Below are 21,280 nucleotides of genomic sequence, written 5' to 3'. Positions count from 1 at the left end.
ACTTCTGGGAAAAGTGCAATTCATGAAAGTCAAGTCGGCCTCGCAATCCTCACCACCGTCGATTGACACCAAAGTGGCGTCGTTCGACGCTCACATCATATCTTGATTCCAACTTTTGCACATATACGGGTTTTCATCACTTTAAGCTCCATTTTTCTTCATAATCTCCAAAGTGCTCGAAAATGCACCTTGACCTGAAAACACCCTTAAATAGACTCGAAATGCATAATATAGACTCTAAAAAGGAATTATATCAAGGCCTAAAAGTGGTAAATTCCATGGTGCCTCGGTCGCTTCACCTTTTATTTTAATCATGGTTTCTTGTCTTTGTACAACATCATTTGTCTGGACAACCTGAGTCTCCAGATTCTTCACATGGATATTAAGAGTCTCAAATTTGTTGTTCAGCTCAGTATACACATCATCCAACTTCCCACTGAACGCTATAGTTTCTTGTGAAACTACTGTTGTTGTTATTGCTGTTGAAGGGCTTCTGGTATTGTGAGTTATGGCTGTTGTTGAAGTTTCTTCTTTGGCTAGCGCCATTGAAGTTTATGTTTCCCTGCTGATTCCTAAGTCGCTAATTCTAAAAACTAGTCCCACTGACAAAATTCACATCATCTTTATCCCCATTTTCAGCAGCAGACTCCTCAGTCTCTACACCCTCTGCGAAGCTAACCTGTTTCTTGATAAGGTTTTGAACAGTGTCCAACTTTGCCATAACCTCAGCCATCTGTCCCTTATCCAAGCTGTCTGCAAAATTCTTCCTCTTGTAGTCAGTGTTTTTGGTCTTGTTGCTAGACGCCAAGTTCTATATCAGTCTCACAGCCTCTTCTAGATTCCTGGTATTAAAATTCTCCTCACTAGCTATGTCTAGAGCCATCTGGTAAACCAGTAAGAGACCTCTGAAAAAGATACCAAGCAAAAGTACCTCGTTGAACCCATGGTAAAGACAGTCTCTCTGATATGATCTGAATCTAATCCAGAAAGCTCTAGAAGGATTTAGTATGCCCTTGTGTGAACATAAAGATCATGTTCCTTAGGTCTTCAGATCTAGCATCATTAAAGAAGTTTTGCAGGAAAGAATTCTTGATGATTTTCCAGAAGTTCAGAGATTCTTGTGGTAGCAGCTTAAGCTAGTATGAAGCGTCTCCAACAAGAGAATACTCGAAGAGCTTGCAGAGAAGGTAGTCATCAGGGACTTGATTGGCTATGATTGTCGAGACCAAATCCTTGAACCGCTCCAGATGGTCCGTATGATGTTTGTGGGAACCGAAATTCGCACTGTCGATTTTCCGTAAAATAAGGAAAGTCAAGTTAACTCGACTTTCCCAGAGATCCCGAAATATCTGCGAGAACACATGAAAACGAAAGAGACAAAGATAACAGAATATCGAAAGGAAGTTGCACAGAGGCGTATTATTGATTGATAAGAACAAAGTTACAGGGTTTCTGAAAGACAAGACGGGCAGAGTTTCGCTAACCAAGTCAGTCTCAGAACAAAGACGAAAAGAGTCTAAGAAAAATTGAGCCGCCTAAGTTCTAAGTTTTCCTAAGCTAGCAGAGTTTTTCTAGGTCTAAAATATTTCTCTCCATGCGTCTTTTGCTTTAGCTCCCCTTATATATGCCTTCTAGGTCGGTTCCCGTTCCTTTTTTTCCCCTAGGTCAAGTTTATCTCTTTGCGGAAATATTCCTTTTCTTCTCGATCTTCATCATTATCTTGGAAACTTGACATTTATCTTTCGATTTCGCGAGATTTATCTTCCTCTGCAAGTAAAGATACCCCGTCATAGCATTGTCGGGCTTAATTTCGTATGACGTTGTAAGTGGGCCTTTAGCCGTGTTCTAGGCCTCTTTGGACCGTTTTTTGACTTAAACGTTTTTACGAATTCTTCAAAAGAACGTTTCTCGATACGACGTCGATTTAACGAGGAAGTTCACACTTCTCGTTTAGTTTAGACAATTGTGGTGTTAAGTTAACCGTTGTCGTTCATACGATAACCATGAACTTTATTCGGGGAAACGAGTCTTTGCCATTCTTATTGTAAAGCTCCCATGGTAACTCCGATCGATACGAAATGAGGGATTGATCCGTCGAGGTTCGGCAAAAGGCACAAGGTCCAGTCCAAGGCGAGTCGGGAAGAGTTGGTCCAACTCGCCGAGCAGGCGAGTTGGACGGTGTGTTCGGTCCAACTCGCCGAACGGGCGATTTGGATGGTGTGCTCGGTCCAACTTGCCGAACTGGCGAGTTGGACGGTGTGCTCGATCCAACTCGCCGAACGGGCGAGTTAGACGGTGTGCTCGATGCAACTCGCCGAACGGGCGAGTTGGACGGTGTGCTTGGTCCAACTTGCCCGTTCGGGGAGTTGGACTGCTTGTTCGGTTCCGTGACCTGCTTCTCTCGAGTCTTTTGCTCGGGAAATTTTGTCGAGAGTGTGTGTCGAGAAATCTTTTGTACAGAAACACAATTTTTAGACGTTGATTTCGAGATAATCGTTATTGACCGCAACAATGTTCGTGTGGGAACCCAAAGATAAGGCTGCTGATATATTATGGATTTCACTGGGTTTTAGCGATTATATAAATCTTATTTAGAGTCTTTTTATTATGTTTCAAATATAATTTAGAGTCTTTTCAAGTCAAGGTATGTTTTGGAGCATTGTGGAGATCGTGAAGCCATTTGGAGCTTAAGGATGAAGAAACTCGTAGCTGTTTGATGTGCTCAATTTACCCTAGACTTTAGTTGTGAATAAAGCTAGGCAAAGAATATAAAAACATAAAACAAAGCAATAATTAGATAAAACGGTTGCAGATGATAGGAGAAAACGGTAGATATAAGGATTATCCTTTTCATGTGGAAGAGGTTTGAAAACGCAGGGACTCACCAGCTCCTTAGAACACCACCATCACCTCTACGATGTTCCAACCATATATGAGGCATTTCCATGCACTCAGCCCCATCTTAGGAACCTTGCCATACCACAATTCAACAGATACTGCCCAACATTCCCCTCTACTAACCTCATTTCTTAAGTAAAAAGTGTAAGCTTTACTTTGGGAGTATCGACCGAAAGACACTTGGACTCTTACTCCATAATGTATCCTGAACACACATGCATTCTTCTCCAATCCCTTTCCTTCCTCTTTCTCTTTTCTCTGAATCTTTTACTCTACTTTTCACTCTTTTATTATTTTTATATTCTTTTCTTTTTCAAGCTCTGCAAAGTGTAGGCGAATAATGAAGTCATAGGAAATGTTCCTACCCTGCTTCCAGCTTTGTGTGATCATCCCTTTGAATTAGAATAATGAGGTCGCATGAAATTTTCCTATCCTTCTGCATCTCTAGGAATCATCTCAATCTTTTCTTTCTTTTTCTAGATGTTGATAAAGGAGAGAGGGGAACCATAAGCACACAAAATTTTACCTTCCAGAGCTGCAAGAGGAATCCGATCCATTGTATACCAAACTCCAAAATAAGCAATTTGAATTAATTAGGTTGGAGGTCAGCTTTGGTTCCATCAGACATTTCCATTCAATATATCCTACCAATCATCAACTCAAAATGGTGATAGAGAGTGGTTAGGTGGTATTCTTTAGGAAAAAAGTTCATCATCCCCAACTCACTCAGTTTTGACTCAATAAAATGACATAACTGCCACTAAAAAAAAACAAAATGTAAGTAACTACGTCCCCCAGACATAAACAACACTGTCCCCAGTTTTATACAGTCTGGGATTGGCGAAGGAAATAAATAAAAAGCTGTAAAAATGTAACAAGGTTCAGTGAGTATACCGGCTTCCTGCGTTGAGCGTCGAACAACGCATTGAAGAGCCGGTCGATGCTTGATAATGTGGCGTTGATCGACGCTGGCCAGTCGTCAATTGATGCTGGTCCTCAACACGTAAACCTCTAATTTTTTTTTTTTAATAAACGAAAAAGTACCTAATAGTGGCTTTTCTCCCACTTAGCGCTTGTTTATAGTCTTTAGCATGACTGTGTGGTTTCAGGAAAAGTCTTGGGAAGGTGGAGAACCTACTGGAATACAAGTATCAACATCTTATGCAGATATTTCAAACCAGCAGCCTACAAAACTCCTGATTGCATCATCATTTATGGCCCTCTGCTATAGCTGCCGTCTTAGGTAGCACCTATCTAATCCACTCTAATTTCCAACAGCTCTACACAGATCACGACGGTTTCATCACTCCTTGTCTTATGCTTTTCATGTTGTTCAACTGTAGCACCAATTCGATCAACTCTAAGTTCCAGGTTCTCCACACATCTACTATGCCATCCAATGATGTTGTTTAGTTAAGCGTAGGTTGCATCTAGTTTCCAACATAAATCATCCACCATATTTACCTGTGCATGAAGAAGTAGATCTATCATGGCTTCAACCTCATCTCTCCCAAATTCTATCAGATTCAGCCTGATAGTAGTGATCAACATCGTTTCTTGTGGTGTTGATGTTCCTCTGGAAAGATCCCTCATATTGTATTAGGCTCAGGTAATGACTTCCTACACTTGCAGCCATTTCAAGAATGTTTGCAATATCAGCCTTTAACACATCAATTATCCTCCAATTATTAGTTCAAGCATGTCCCTCCTGATCTCTGTAGACACTGTTAGGGTATTCTTAGGCTGGATCTTTTTATGTACTACGAAACATCAAGTACACAATAAAGAACAAAAATTGACATAACATGGATTTACCCATTTTAGCCATGGTATACATGTGTTTTTAAATACTTTATAATTGTTTTGGAGTCCTTTTAGTATGTTTTTAGGTTTTGGAGTGATTTGGAGGAGAGTGTTGATTTTGGTGCATTTTCGAAATAAAATGATAAAAACTCGTAGCTGACCATCGACTATGACTATCGATCGATGGGCGAAGGCAATAATCGATCGATCGATGGGCGAACACATACTCCGTGTGGTCGATCGACAATAAAGCACACATATGCCATACTGGTTCCAGCCGACTTTAAACCCAAGTCCCACAAGAATTACTAGATTACCCATGACGAGTTTTAACCTAATATTTATGTGCTCTTCCATTGTTCTAGGCAACACATGCTTTTTTACTTTCATACAGCAAAATACTTAGAGTCTTAGGGTGAAGAGAAGATCCAATAACTCCTTTAGAGATTTGTGATTGGAACTCCAGTTTTTCTACTCTATTCTATTTTATGCAGTTTTCATATCTCATTGTTATGAATTGCTTAGCTATGTCTGAGTAGTTCTTCTTGTTAGATTTAGGGTTCAGATATTCATATGGGATTAGCCCAAAATATAGAATTGCTAAGCGTCAAGAATCTGAATCAACTAAAATGTTCTTAATGCATGCGTTTTAGAGTAGCTAACTAGGACCTTGCCTTTAGATAGTAGGGCGCAACCGAAAGTTTGGTTCTCTATCTGATTAGTTTAGATTGTACTAGGATTGCTAAAAACAAGCGGAAGCTGATTTAGTTGAACCTAGTGAACACGTCATACCTGTGCGATAACGCTCCCTAGAAGGTTCACTGATCGACAACTCGCTAGTTGCATCGATCGACGGGTTAAAAGATGTATCTATTGACACCCCGTTGTTGGAATCGATCGACACTTTCTCAGGACCAACAAGCGACAGCCGAGGTCCTAGATCCGGCGATAGATTGTCTAAATATATGAAAGCTGATCGACTATTCTTATTGTTTGAGTTCTAGAATATCCATATATGCTTAGTAATATATATCTCTATAATCCTGATTGTTTGAATAGAAATCATAAGTCTAATGTTTCCAATATCTGCCTTAAAACCCCCAATCAATTAATCGAACAATTACTTGTTCACCCCTGCTATTTACTGCTTTAAAACGTACTTGCTAGCTTAACTACATAACTAGATAGATTTATTGTCTGCCTTAGCTCCCTGATACACTAAAACAGAACCTTTCTACTGTCAAGTTAACAGTGGTAATTGTAGTATTTAAAATTCAATCCAGTGGACCAGTCTACACTTTATTCTTATGAGTTTTCAACTTAGCTAAAACTAAAAGTGGGGTTTGGTTTGGGTGGTAACATGCAAGTAAAGTAAATGATTGCAAAGAGTAAATTCAATATTAAAGAGAAGCCAATCTAGGGTTTCTCATCGGGTGTTGATGCTAAACCAAACATTTATTCAAGCGCAATGTAACACAATCTAGAACACGGATCACTCAAGTAGAACAGCCCACTGTCGTGGTACTGCTCCCTTTGCGGTTTGACCTTGACATCTAAACTCTCGTTTGGATCAAGGATCGACTACAAGCATTAGAGATCAAGTCCGATAGGTTCACCGAGCACTCTAGTATCTACTTTCGCTGACTAGAGATGCACGGCTCATTCACTCAATATCAAGCAATCGGCTACACAATTAATGAGCAGATTCAACCTAAGTTCTAGCAGTTAGTGATCATGTTATAACTAGCATTAAGAACAGAGATGAACAAAGACACAATATGGTCGCTTATTTATGTTTAGCTTTTGCGCTCAACACCCTAGAACCCTAGACGAGCTAGCTGACTACTTAGCCATAAAACAAGATGAACCAGACATAATAACTGAATGATACTGCATATAAATCCAAAGAGAAATCAATAGGGTTCAGGATGATCTTCTCGGTCAAGAAGAGGTGCCGTCTCCCTTACAATAGCAAAATCCAGTAATAGGTCTTAGTCTTCTTGAAAAACTAGCGTCCCATGAAAATAAAGATAGGGATAGCCATTTATATGGAAGCGCCATCGACTTCAGAGAAGGGAATAACGAATTAGGGCAAATATTTGAAAGATATGGAAACTTCCATAAATATCGGGAACAATCGCCGGGCTGTTCCTAGTGGGATCAACCGTCAGCCTGCTCCGCATGATTGTTCCGCGGGGAAAGACTCCAATTCTTGCTCCTTTCTTCACGCTTCTTCCTTCAACTCTTTAGCCTACTCCAGACCTGAAATGACTCTAAAAGGACTGGACTAACTCGATAAAACATTGAAAACAAGTTAGAAAGCATATGCACAATGGTGCCAAAAACACCATATATCAATTCCCCCAGACTTACATCCTTGTTTGTCCTCGAACAAGGCAAGTATCAAGAACAGGGAAAAGGTTTGAAAGTGTGGGAACTCTCCTATCTCTGAATAACCATACCTTAACCACAAATCTCTGAACCATACAAGCAGGAAACTAGGACCACACACTCTTACCGGAACTTCCTTTGATTGCTTTTCAAAGATCGGCTCCATACTCTACATCTCATACCTGAAAAAGCACACTATCGAGACAGAACTCCCTATATTCATTCAAGAGTGACGTGATCCACTCATCACAAGCATTATTCAGGGTAGACGGGCTAGGTGCGAATAGGCTAATTCTATAGTGGAGTTAAAGAGTGTTTAGGGGTTACAAATTTTGTAGTGGATGCAGGATATCGCGCAAAATAGCAAGAAAGGACGGATCCATTGATGTCCACAACCCCTTACTCGTTGTGCTAACTCTGGAATGACCTCTCCGACTGTTTGCCTGCTCCCTATCGATGGTACCAACTCTATCTGTTCTACCTTTCAATGGTTCTCTTTTCCTTTCCTTCTCTCCCGTAATCTTAATATCTCAAAAGGAGAGTGTAGGAACCAAAATTCACACCGTCGAGTTTTGTTAATCGGAGGAAAGCCAAGTTAACCTAGCCTTCCCTGAAGGTCCCGATTATCTGCTGGGCCACACATGACACGATCAATATGAAAAAATAAAATGAAAATAAGCAGAAAAAGAGAATAAGTGGATCTTATTTCTGAATTCGCGTTTGAGCGTGAACAACAAGTAAAGACTTAGGCTACAAGAGCTGTCGGTACGTTTGCTAGTCTAGCGACCTAAATCTAAACTAGTTGAGTCGCAGCTCGATTAGTAAAAACGGAAAAAGATGCCTAAATTGCTCTAAGTGCTAAGTTGCTCTGATCTCCTTTTTGTCTTCGGTTTACCTCTTCATGGGCCGGATTTGTCGCGAAGCGGGCTTTTCCATATTTCCTTCTTCTTTGTGATTATCTTCGGAAATTTGACATTTATCTCTTCCCGCGGATGAGATAAACCGTCATACCAGTCTTTGGGCTCAAGTATTTTGGGACCATAGATGGGCCGTTGTCCGCAATTCGGACCCTCTATAGGCCGTATCGAGACTTAAGCGTTTTTACGATTTTACTCGCGAAGTAGCCGTTGGCATAGGCATGGTTCTTCCAACGGAACCCTGTTTCTTCGCATAGCCGAGGCAGTTGGTGTTAAGTTAACCGTAACCTGCTCTACTACGAAGAATAGGAAACCGTTCGAGAGACATAACTTTCCCAACTTCCCGAATACTTTCGACGATGTTTTTTAGACGGAACATTGGTGTCGTATCCACGGACCCGAAGACTGAGTTACGGAAACTTTGGATGAAGATGCATGGTTATGGGATGGCACTGGGTTCGGAATGGTCCTCAGAGAATTGGCCGTGCTCGCCGGGCGAGCTGATCCATGCCACGGTCGAGCTCGCCGGCGAGCCGACCGGCAACACAGTCGTGCTCACCGGGCGAGCTGGCTCATGTCACGGCCGAGCTCTCCGGCGAGTCGTCCGGCGACACGGTCGTGCTCGCCAGGCGAGCTGGCTCGTGTCACGGCCGAGCTCACCGGCGAGTCGACCGGCGACACGGTCGTGCTCACTGGGCGAGCTGGCTCGTGTCGCGGCCGAGCTCGCCGGCGAGTCGACCGGCGACAAGGTCGTGCTCGCCGGGCGAGCTGGCTGGTGTCGCGGCCGAGCTCGCCGGCGAGTCGACCGGCGACACGGTCGTGCTCGCCGGGCGAGCTGGCTCGTGTCATGGTCGAGCTCTCCGGGCGATCCGTTTCGGCTATTCGTTTCCTCGGCTTTTGAAGTTTTGAACGAGATTCGGTTTTTCTGAGGACTTTCGGACATCGATTCTGTCGTGACCGATTTTGACCCCAACAGTTAGCCCCCTAGCTAGCTAGGATCCGTGGACCTGGGTGTTAGTTCCTAGCTTGCGATATGGTCTGTTCTAGGTGGAATTAGACGTAATCGTTTGTCGAAAGATTGAAGGTGAATAGTAAAAAATTGTATAAGTAAGGGAAGTAAGTTTTTCAAATTCTTTACTCACTTCTTCCCTTAAGAAAAGATTCCTCCAAGATAGAATTTTTTTCTCCAAGATCTCTCTTTGGTCAAAGAAAATGTCTTCAAGAAAAGGATCTTCAATGAAGAATTCTTCCTCACACTCATCTTCGGGTTACTCTTCTGCCAATGAGGTGATCGCCCCGAAAGAAGAGTTTGAAGTTGAGGAAGAAGCAAAGGATGCGTACTACAAAGCTCTTTGCGGCTCGCCTCCGCCTTCGCAAGACATTTTGATTCCTAAGAGGCCCGTGAGGTCGCCAAACGCACCCCTCACGCCGAGCATGGTCTCTCCCGACTACCTCACGACACTTAGGGACTTTTACCAGATTCCAAGTGGAGTTGTACTTCGGATCCCGAGTGGCAACGAGAGTGCGAAGAACCCTCCGGAAGGTTTCTTTACTTGCTACGAGGCCTTCCTGGTGTATTGTCGCATGTGGTTTCCGTTCCCTGGTACCATCGTCCGCGCGCTTCACCACTTTGGGCTTTCGATCAGCCAGCTAAGCATTCCAGCCTTGCAGCATTGGCTCGGCGTATTGATCTCGAGTTACGAGCTAGGAATGGATCTTAACCCTAACGACTTCGAGGGATTTTGGTTTACGAGAGGAACGGGGATCGATGGCTCATACCGCATGGCGCCAAAGAAGGGCATGGCTATAATTCAGGGGCACACTTCACATCCTAAGACATGGTTCGAGCGCTTTTTCTTTGTCCGGATATATGGGGAGTCTGTCGAGGAGAGCTACCTCCACCCATTCCGTCGGGAGTGGAACTTCACCCGTGGTAATACGAATAGTTATGTTTTTCGTTTTGATACCTTGAAAACATGCGAAGATGATTTTTTTTATAATCTTGCAGTGAACAGGATCCTTCCGCCGACTCATACCGATCTTTTTGCCAAGCGAGATCTTCTCCGCGGTAGGTCGTTCTTCTGGAATTCCTTCATAGTTGAACGGATTTGAAGCGCGGTGGAGCTCCATCGATCTCGAGCCGTCTCTCAGCCTTTTGACGTTCCGTATGACGTAGAACCGGTCATTGATTTCTTGCCTGCTCAGAGGCAGAGAACTAGGTCTTGGAAAGGCAAGGGAGTTGCCTCAGAGAACGTCTTGGGAAACCCTCCGCTGCCAGAATGGAACCCTAGTTTCTCCCCAGGGGAAAGGAGTGGAACCAGCGAGGTTCCCCTTCCCAGCGACGTTTTTGCCGACCTCCCTCCCGGTTTTACTACTCATGAGTCGCTGGACAAAGAGTCGAGGAGGAAAGTAGTCGCCGAAGGCTCCAGCTTAATCAACGAGGTTTTTCCTTTGAACTTTGATCTAAATTTTTTTTTTTTTTGTTTCCTTTTCCGATCTTAAGTTCGTGCAGGGGATGAGGGTGTTCAATGCGGCGCTCGACGGAAGTTTCCGGGAGTCGCGTATCTCTCACTTCAAAGCCGAGGAGGCTGAAAGAGAACTCTTTCGGTTTCGGAAGGAGGTCAAAGAACAGAGCCGGAGACAGGCTGAGCTCCATTCTCGGGCCCTTGTCCGTGCGGAGAGGAGAGGAAAGAGAGCGATTGTCGCCGAAATGAAGCGGATGGCTGCTTTGTTTGCTACCAAATTTGAGAGCTTTAAGGATGCTCAAGAATTCGTGGGCGATTTTTGCGAGTGTCGTGGCTCGGTTGCTACCCACAGAACGAGTACTTCTCTTTTCCTGCCGAGGTTGCTGAGATGTCGGGTCTTATGAATGGGTGTGCCCATGCCGAATCCTTGGTTCCTCCGATCGAAGGAAGGGTCTGACAGCTTTGGAATTCCATCGAGGTCTCGGAGGACACGGTGGAAGCGGGAACCGGTGTTGGTGATGAAGGTGCCAGAGTCACGGACGGAGAGGTGGACCAGCCTGCGAGCTCGTTCAGGGTCTCCATGTCTGGGTTCTTCGACTTTGAGCTTTGAGGATAGTTGGGATTATTTCCCTTAGTTTTATTTCGAGGTTTGATGTATCTAGGCCGAGTGTTGCCGTATTTGATTTTTGTGTGTTATGGCCTTGCGAGGCTATGTGAACTATGTGTTTTAGACCGGCCGTTTGGTGGCATTGGGTCCTAGCCGTTTTTTGCGGCTTCTATATATATGATGAATGATTGACATTCTGTGCGTTTTAGTTTATACTTCTGCCAAGTGTGAGGGAAAGATACGAGTAGTCACTTCGTATCTTAAATCTTAGTTTATCGTCTTGTTCGTTTGCTCTTACTGAACGAGGGCGTTCGGAAACGTTTAGGAGTTTCGCGAAGTTTTGTGAGCGTATTAGATATAGACGATGGGACATGTTTTAAGATCTCGTATCATGTCTTGAGATGTTAGTGGACTAGTAGGACTGAGTTTAGGGCAAGACCTAGGTTTACTTTCGGCTCTAAGGCTGTGCGACGACTGATCGGCTCTCGTTTTGCCTGTGGGCGATTTCCACCTGGTTCTTTCCGATTTAAAGTCCGCGACTTGGCGCCGGCTTATATGACTTGTATGGAACGAACCAAGCACTCTCCAGAGACCGTCTATAGTGCTGACCAAAATTTCGGATTTCTTGTATAGCGCGCTATGGTATCCTCGTCGGATGTAAGAGAACCTTTACTTTTACGAAAGGTTAGACTACGAGTTCTTTTTTTAGAACGTTTTGGGTTTGTCGGTCGGGGCCAATCGACGGGCAATTTGTTTTTTTTTAGAGTCGCGGACGGACCGTGTGTTTGGATAACATCTCTCGAAAATATTTACGACGTCTCGCTTTTTCCGAACGGTATATCCTTTGTAGTGAGCAAGTTACGATCTTTGTTTTTAGGGAAGATGTATTTAGTCTTGCTTGACCATTGATACGCAGTGATGTTGTTTAAGTTAGTTCACATCCAAGGACTGCATGAAACGTATGCGTGTTTAGAGACCCTTGTCTTGGGTGTTTCTCAGGTTAATCTCCGATTGTTGTGGCTTATTGCAAGTGAATCGGGAGACCGAAATAAAATGAGTTTTATTGGAAAAGTTTCGAAAATAACTAGTACATGTGTGGATATTACGAACTTTGTGGGAGTATACGAGTATACGTACCCACTCCCCCCCCCCCCACCCCCTTTTGGAGAGGGGGATAGCTGAACTTGTCAATAGGACAAGCTGCCTACGTACCTCTTTCGAGGATCAAGCCATCTCGTATTTCTGCTTTGTTGTTGCGGGCGTTCCTACTCGTTGGATAGGGCCGTTTCTGTTACTTTGGACGTTGAGGCTTTAGTAAAATCGGCGGCCGTTTCGTGAGTCAGGTTTTCCGCTGGTAGGGCGATGGACTCCGGGATCGCGTCGCTGTCCGGAGCCGTTACCTGGGCGAGTGATTCTGAATCGCTCTTTGTGGAACCTTCGGGAGTACTCGAGTTTTCTTGACTCCTTCGGGCTAATCGCAGGGGTGTTCCGACTTTGTTGTAGCTTATGCTCGGCCAAAAAGCAGAGCCTAGATTGTTTCTGGCATCCCCAGATTACTGCTGTTCCGTTTGGTGTTGGGAACTTGATGCTAAGGTGGTAAGTCGATGGTACCGCCTTCATTGCGTTGATCCATGGGGTTCCCATGATAACATTATAGATGGCCGGGTTATCGACTACGGCGAAGTCAACTCTTTTCGTGACTTCCCTTGCCATGACCGGAAGTTTGATCGATCCGAGGGTCATTGATGTTGTGCCCGAAAAACCGGTCAGTGGTTTTGGTTCCGGGACGACTTCCCCAAGTTCGATGTTCATTCTCCGGAGAGTGTCGAAGAAATGACGTTGACCGTGCTCCCTGTGTCGATGAGGATTCTTCCCACTTTGAGGTCTCGAATCACCAAGTCGATGACCAGCGGGTCGCAGTGAGGTTTATCGAGTCCGACGGTTTCCTCCTCCTCGAAAACAATCGTATCGTTTGGAGCGTTGTCGGTCGGGGACTGAGTCGTCCAGTTAGAACTTGTTTCCGCCTTTCTTCTGTAGGCCTTGATGGATGAAACAGAGTCGCGGTAGAATTGCGATTCTCCGATGATCATGTTTATCCTCCGGCGGGTACTATTGTCTCCAAGGTCATCCTGCCTTCTTCCGCGTTTCTCGCCAGACTGGTTTGCACGTGCGTCCCTCTCGGGAGACACTTTATCAGTCCTGGGAGAGCGGTCGGAATCAAGGATGAGGTCTTTTATGCTACTGACCTTCGAGAGGTCGCCAGCGAGGAGTTTTACGGCTAGCCTTGCGCCGAAATTTGTAATTCGTAGTGGAATGACCTTTGGTCTGGTGGAAGTCGCAATAGGAGTTATCCTTGTACTGGTTTCTGGTCCAGGTGTTTCCGGAGGTCTTTCCTTGTTCGGAATTGATGGTGTAGTTGTGCTCGCCCTGGATGTTTTCTCCCTCGTGGTGGACATACTTGTCGTTTCGAGAGCTTTTTGTTTTTTTGGGCGTCTTCTGCGGGTTGTACTTCTGGGAGAGGATTTTCATCTCCTCTTCCATTACGATGAAGTCTGTTGCCTTATGAAGAGCATCCTGAATCGTTCTCGGTTTTTCGAGGGATATCCTTTGCCAGAATTTTGACCGGTACCAGAGAGTTTTCTTCAGAGCATCGATCGCCACTTTGTCGGTGATCCCGGTGACTCTTGCCATTACCACCTTGAATCTGTTCATGAACTCGCGAAGTGGCTCGTCTTCTCTTTGAGACAGGCTCCAGAGATCGACGTCCGAGGTTTCTCTGTCCATGAACATGGAATACTTCTTGAGAAACTCTGAAGCAAGTTGGCGGAAACTTCCGATGGAATTTCGTTTTAGGCGAGAAAACCATTCGAGCGCGGCTCCTTTGAGGTTTTCGACGAAGAGGAGGCAGTAGCCAGCGTCTCGTTCGCGTTCCTTGAGTTTGCACCTCCCCATCACGATCTTGAAAGACTGCAGGTGCGCTTTCGGGTCGGTGGTGCCATCGTAGATGGGAATTTTGATCTTCCCTGGGTCCGAGACGTTGGTCTCAGTAATCCGGGCAGTGAACGGGGTTTTGCGTGCTTCCTCGAGAAGTCTGTCGATCTCGGGCGCAGCCCTTGTTGCGTGGTGGATTTGTGATTTCACCGCTTTCACCTCCGCTGCGGTTTTCGCGATGTACTTGCGGAGATCGTGGATCTCATCAGGATTTCTGGCAGCCTTGCGAGCTTGTCTGTGTTGGCTGCGTTGGATCATGGCCTGCTTTTCGGCCAGCTCCTCCTGTTCTACCCAATAGAGGTTTTCTTCTTCCTCGGTCATGGGTCTTTCGAAGGACGCATCCTGCCGAGCGGACTGGCTTCACGTTCTTCTTGGGTGGATGTCGACACCGTCGTCCGAGTGATCGGACTGGTCGCTTATATCCAGGTCGATGCGCTCGATTTCTTCTCCTTCGTTGCACTTGGTAGGAGGTGGAAGGTTCTCCGCAGTTGGTTGTGCACCTGGTTGGAGCGCTTCATCAGGGTTTTGGCCTGAGGAAACCTTGTCCGCGTGTGCAGCTCGATTACCCGGAGTCTCAAAATCAAGTCTTCTACCGCTGCGGGCTCTTGTGGTCCTGGCCTTCGCCATTAAGATTTCCACCTGTTTTGCGAGAGAGGCCACGAGTTTTCCTTGTTCGTCCGACTTTTTCGGAGCGGAGGCGAACATTTCCTTCATCTGGTCTAGTATCGCGGTGTCGGCAGTGACTGTTGATACGTTTCCAGCTGGAGTTTTATCAGCGTTGGCATCGACGGGAGTCCCGTCGTGCGTTTGCGGGTCTTTGTCAGCGTTGGTCGTCATATCGGACTGAGCATGTGTGGTTGCGAGAGAGATAGATCTGCCCCCCCTCCTTCTAGCACCAAACTGTTGGAACCGAAATTCACACCTTCGAGTTTTGTTAATCCGAGGAAAGCCAAGTTAACCTAGCCTTCCCTGAAGGTCCCAATTAGTTGCTGGGCCACACACGACACGATCAATATGAAAGAATAAAATGAAAATAAGCAGAAAAAGAGAATAAGAGGATCTTATTTCCGAATTCGCGTTTGAGCGTGAACAACAAGTAAAGACCTAGGCTACAAGAGCTGTCGGTACGTTTGCTTATCTAGCGACCTAAATCTAAACTAGTTGAGTCGCAGCTCAATTAGTAAAAACGGAAAAAGATGCCTAAATTGCTCTAAGTGCTAAGTTGCTCTGATCTCCTTTTTGTATTCCTCCCTCTTCGTCCTAGGTCGTCCTTATATACTCCTCCTTAGGTCGGTTTACCTCTTCTTGGGCCGGATTTGTCGCGAAGCGGGCTTTTCCACATTTCCTTCTTCTTTGTGATTATCTTCGGAAATTGGACATTTATCTCTTCCCGCGGATGAGATAAACCGTCATACCAGTCTTTGGGCTCAAGTCTTTTGGGACAATAGATGGGCCGTTGTCCGCAATTCGGACCCTCTTTTGGCCGTATCAAGACTTAAGCATTTTTACGATTTTACTCGCGAAGTAGCCGTTGGCATAGGCATGGTTCTTCCAACGGAACCCTGTTTCTTCGCATAGCCGAGGCAGTTGGTGTTAAGTTAACCGTAACTTGCTCTACTACGAAGAATAGGAAACCGTTCGAGAGACATAACCTTCCCAACTTCCCAAATACTTTCGACGATGTTTTTTAGACGGTACATTGGTGTCGTATCCACGGACCCGAAGACTGAGTTACGGAAACTTCGGACGAAGATGCTTGGTTATGGGATGGGACCGGGTTCGGAATGGTCCATGGAGAATTGGCCGCCCTCGCTGGGCGAGCTGATTCGTGCCACGGTCGAGCTCACCAGCGACCCAACCGGCAACACGGTCGTGCTCGCCGGACAAGCTGGGTCGTGTCACGGCCGAGCTCGCCGGGCGAGCTGGGTCGTGTCACGGCCGAGCTCGCCGGGCGAGCTGGGTCGTGTCACGGCCGAGCTCGCCGGCGAGTCGACTGGCGACACGGTTGTGCTCGCCGGGTGAGCTGGCTCGTGTCGCGGCCGATCTCGCCGGCAAGTCGACCGGCGACACGGTCGAGCTCGCCGGGCGAGTTGGCTCGTGTCGCGGCCGAGCTCACCGGCAAGTCGACCAGCAACACGGTCGTGCTCGCCGGGCAAGTTGGATCGTGTCGCGGCCGAAAATCGCCGGCGAGCTGGCTCGTGTCATGGTCGAGCTCTCCGGGTGATCTGTTTTGGCTATTCGTTTCCTCGGCTTTTGAAGTTTTGAACGAGATTCGGTTTTTCTGAGGACTTTCGGACATCGATTCCGTCGTGACCAATTTTGACCCCAATAGAGAGATCATAATCAAAATCTCGGTCTGAAAAGAGACGGCATGTCAAACAAGTGGAATTAGTTGTGATCGATCTCATCAGAGAGCAACTGGCCAAGTATATATATATATATTGCATAAACATCTTCTTCGTTTAGCTCCAACCGAATTAGTTCAAGAGGATCGACGTCCAACTAGTTGTTGACGTCGGCTTGGTACAGTCCTACTCCTCCATCAGTGATCTCATATAAAAGAAAATAATGAGAAAAATAATAATAATTATTATTTTCTTTTTACTGAGTACAAAAGACGAGATCAAAGATGGTGTGACGGAGAAGGAGGTGATGCATGGAATGATTGGTGCCACTGGCGATTCTGCTCGTTCTCCCTTGTTCTCCACTGACTGTTCTGGAGCAGTTGTTCCGACTTATAAACTGACTGTTCTCCTTGTTCTGTTTGAAGGTTTGCAGCGATAACGAGTAAGAGGCTGTGTTGATCCTTTCTTCTCAACCTTTTTGCACATATCTGCACATATGGAACTGAAAAACAGAATGCATGAAGGTGGAACAAAGGCTTAGGTGCAAGGTAGGAACTAGCTAAAGATGAGCTAGCCACTCACGATCAGCAAGATATGTAAAAAGAATAAGAAGTCCTGAGTGTAGGTCTCGTTTCCCTGATCTAATGCCCATAACAAGAGGAAATTGCAGTCAATATTAGGTTCAAGTTAGGTGGAGTTAAATCTACCCAGTGTACCCTGATCGGCTTAAAATTTCTGGAGAGTCTAGTGAGATAACTTAGGGTTGTTCCAGGCCCAAGTGTGGGTCTTTCGTCACTGCTAAAGTCACTGAATAAGAAAGTTAAAGCACGAGGTGGTTAAAAGATCATCACAGAATAGGGTCCTAATTCCCAAAAGAGTTTAGACTGACTCGATGAAAACACAAGGACTGACTCAAACATGAAAGCCAAGAGAAACAAGAGATAGATTAGTAGCACACAATTGCCTCCCCCAGACTTACTTCACACCATCCCTGGTGTGAAAATAAATCGAGGAAGGCTCAGACAAACCAAATAAAAAAAAATGGGATAACACAATTAGATAAGATGGTGGGGCGGATCAGTCCGACTCCCCGCTCTCAGAGCGACCAGCTGTCCTCCTGTTCCGCGGCAGTCGCTCTCCAACTGCGGAAGATCCAACCGGTTACTTGCCTGGGCGATGTGATTGCTGCGGCGTCTGCTCCTGCACGGATATTCTGCCCTCTTGACCGCCAAAACAGCCACCCGTGATCGCCTTGAGGATCTTCTTCATAAGGCTGTTGTTCTTGTGCTGGGAATCAACCATCCAGCGGCGGTTCGTCGCATCATCCGCATCATCATCGAGTGGACCAAACTCATACGCAGCGTCCTCGTCTAGTGTGATGTCTTCTACATCATCCATGTCATCATCTGGAGGCGGTGCTCGTGGATCAGTGCACATGAACTCTAGGCCAGGCAGGAAATGGATGTTCTCGATCGTGCTGAAGTTCGTGAGGTGTGGCTGCGGGAGCTTGCAGTACATCACGTTTCCCTCCTTGTCTGCGAATTTGTAGGTGGACTCGTCGTGAAGGATGTGGCAAGCGATCAGATAAGGGCTGTCGGTATACTCGATCTCATGGTTGACCGCGTATGATCTGAGGTTGATTCCAAAGTATTTGAACATAGGAGTGAGTAGGCTACCACATCGATCCTTCTTGTTGTCATTCCTCATCAAGCAGTCCCTTCAAGAATAGAACATCCATATGAGATGGTACCCGAGGTTAGTTTGAACCGGCTGGATTGGGATGGCTCTAGCTCTGCGAATCTCGTTCTCAAGCCCTGAGTACAGCATCTGCAGCTCTCCCTTGGTGACCTTCGAGGTCTGATCCTTAGCGAATATGAGGTTGGGACAATCTTCGCAATTACCCTTAGAGTAGGGTTTCTGATCTGTGACTGGTATGCCTTGCGGGATGTGAATGTTCCGTTCACAATGAGATCCCAAAAGCGGTCTGTTGGTGCGAGCTTATTCTCCACTGCCACCTCCCTACGCTCGTTCGAAATGTAATATATCTCGTTGAGCTTGTCAAGAGAGAGGGAGCAGAACTTGCCGTCGGCCATGAATGAGAAAGAGCAGTTCTCATATGTAGGCGCGGAAGGGTTGTCATACCCGGTGTGCACTACAAGAAAACGTCTCATATATAGCATGTGGAAAAACGCTATTGAAAGATAGCGCAGCGTTATGGTGAACGCTGTATCTTCTCCCGCAATCTTTTCTCGGGCACTTTAGATAGGGTTTTTTTGCGTGCTATTTTAATGTATTATTTTGATAGCGTTTATTAGTTATGCAATTGTAATACTTATAATAGCATAGAATAAATGCTGCTTTTATAAAAATTTAAAAAAAATACAATTAAATATATTTAAAAAAATTGTATATTAAAATTGGTTATATGACTAGTATATTAAACTAAAATCAAACTAAACCAAAATTTTGAAAAGTTAAAGTTACAACTAAAATTTCTGAACCTAAAGTTCTATCTCCTAGTGCCGTACCACACTACGACTCGCATCTTCACAGCACGACGTCTTGCCTCCTCTGTCGTCAAGCTTCTCACACCAGACTTATAAAGGGAAAATGATGTTAAGCAGAGAGCCATGGAGAGTGATCCTGACAGGGACTCGTTGTGGAAGAGTTGTTATACTCCACGTACTCATGATCACCATTTTCTGGTTTAGATAAAGAACAAAGCAATTAAGACTTTTCAAAGCATCATGATCTCTGTAACTATATGCTGTGATGTTAAGATTTACCATTAGTGGTGATTCCATCACGTGTCTTCGGTGATTGAACCTCCGCACCTCCGAGCTTTACCGAACTCGTCCACATCGCCTCCGAGCTTCACCAAGTAGTACATCCCAATTCAAATAGAAAACACTACCTAACAAAATACACAGACCCACAATATGAGAGCAAAAACTAGAATTTGAACCTAGTAATTTGGCCAAAAGATACCTCTTGAAGTTTGTCAGCTGCTTCATCAATTCCTGCAACATCACAAAATTCATCAACCGCATATGTATTCTCTCTGTCTCATCTGTCCTCCTACAATCAACAGAAAGCATAAACAATTAGAGCTCAAACAAGGAAGGAAAGAAAGAAGCAGAAGAATCTGAACAAGAAGAACCATAGTCATGACAACTCGTGTGATGTCATCCACATCACTTCTTGCTGTGGCTGTTGGTGGAGCTGTGGTTCCAGTTGTGTAGTGTATCATCAAAAAAAATTGTGCTATGAGAATTAGTAAGAACAAGTCAAGAAAATTTAACTCAAATGAAACAAGCCATTAACACAAGTGTTTTCAATTGACATGTAATCTTGAAGTATGAGAAGGAACCGTACCAAAAGACTGAAAATGATTTCACCGCCTTCCTCGCAAATCTCAAAGCAGCCACGTCTTGGTTGTTACAGCAAACCCAAAAAAAGAAAGAAAATAATTAGCTAAGGAAAAGCATACATGTCAACTATAATGTGTCAACAATCATGAACATCAAGAAATTATGGAAATATAGGCATGTGCAGTCAAACGATTTACTACCTTCTCAGCATTTAAAGTCACTAAGATCCAGGAACAGCTTCCTCCAGGCCTTTCTTCCCCCGGTTTGCTTCAAGAAAACAATAAGAAACTTTAGTCAGGTAGCGGAAACAGAACATCACACAAATGTAGTAAGAGAAATGGTTAGTTCTTTCTCCCCCAAACATCACCACAACAAGACACACGAAGTACCAAATATCTCAATGCATGACTAAACAAGATTTAGTTTTCTGCAACAAAGTTCTAAAGAAGTTGAAGAAGCTTATTTTCATGTACATACCTGCGAGTAAACAGTAGGATACCATGAAGGCCATTGGAATATGCTTCCCAACAGATTCAATAGCAGCAACACAAAGACAACACAAGAAGATCAATATCATCTTAAAAACGAAAAGATAAACCCCCAAATTTCGAAAACCTAAAAAATTAAATTGTTTTCATTACCTTTTTAATTTTCCTGGTCTCCTTCTCTAGATTAACCAGTTTCATCTTCAAATCTATACGAACAGACATGTAAAATTTTGATATATCAAAGCAATTTTGAAGATACAGAGCATAGAGAGGGAGAAAAAAGCCTACCAGAAGGAATAAGAGATACATGAAGAGACACCGCAAGAGTGCCACTAGAGACTAGTACCCCGAACGGATCTGTACCGGCTAGGGTTTTCAGTTTTGAATCAGAGACTGAGGTTCTCGATCGGAGAATTTCTCTGGTGGCTTTCTCTTGGTCCGATGTAACCGCGTAGAGCGCACCGAAGGGAGAAACCAAAAGCTCGCGTGGTACTTCGACGAAGATTGAAATCTTCTATCTTATCTCTTATCTCTTATCTCTTATCTCTTCTCTCTTTTCTCTTCTCTCTTCCCTCTTCTGTATCTGCGTTAGGTGGTCAGTTTGGAACCCTAGATCTAGAGAGCGAGAAAAAAAGAATAGAAGATAAATGAAGAACAGAAATTCTTTTGTTCTTAAACAATTTTCTATTTTTTATGTAAGTCACGTGGGACTTGAAATTTTTTATCCCGCTTCACCAATTCATAGCGTTTTTAATATATATTCAGAAGCGCCAATCACTAAAAATTGCTCGCGTTAATATATTGATAGCTTTGTAATTTGGAAATGCTATCTTAAATTATGGGTCATGCCAATGATAGCATTCACATGCAAAACACTATCTTCTTATGCTATCTTTACCCATTTCCCTTGTAGTGGTGAGCTGTAGCGAGCACTTGCCAGACGAGGTCGGGGTAGAGCTCATGTGTTCGGTAGCAGAGGGGAGCAATCCCCATGGCGTGGAGTG

General features: G+C 44.7%; 1 long non-coding RNA gene across 1 annotated transcript; it reads right to left on the bottom strand.

Annotated features, from left to right (window-relative positions):
* Positions 1–18,755: 18,755 nt before the first annotated feature.
* Positions 18,756–20,937, bottom strand: LOC106409009. The gene is made up of 8 exons (XR_001281904.3): positions 20,565–20,937; positions 20,266–20,482; positions 19,989–20,055; positions 19,793–19,847; positions 19,578–19,639; positions 19,406–19,495; positions 19,204–19,331; positions 18,756–19,119 (listed from the first exon to the last, which is right to left on the bottom strand). It is a non-coding gene; the product is annotated as an uncharacterized LOC106409009 (long non-coding RNA).
* Positions 20,938–21,280: the final 343 nt, after the last annotated feature.

Source organism: Brassica napus, chromosome C9, assembly GCF_020379485.1.
Source record: "Brassica napus cultivar Da-Ae chromosome C9, Da-Ae, whole genome shotgun sequence".
Taxonomy (NCBI): domain Eukaryota; kingdom Viridiplantae; phylum Streptophyta; class Magnoliopsida; order Brassicales; family Brassicaceae; genus Brassica; species Brassica napus.
This window is presented reverse-complemented; position numbering and strand designations above follow the sequence as displayed.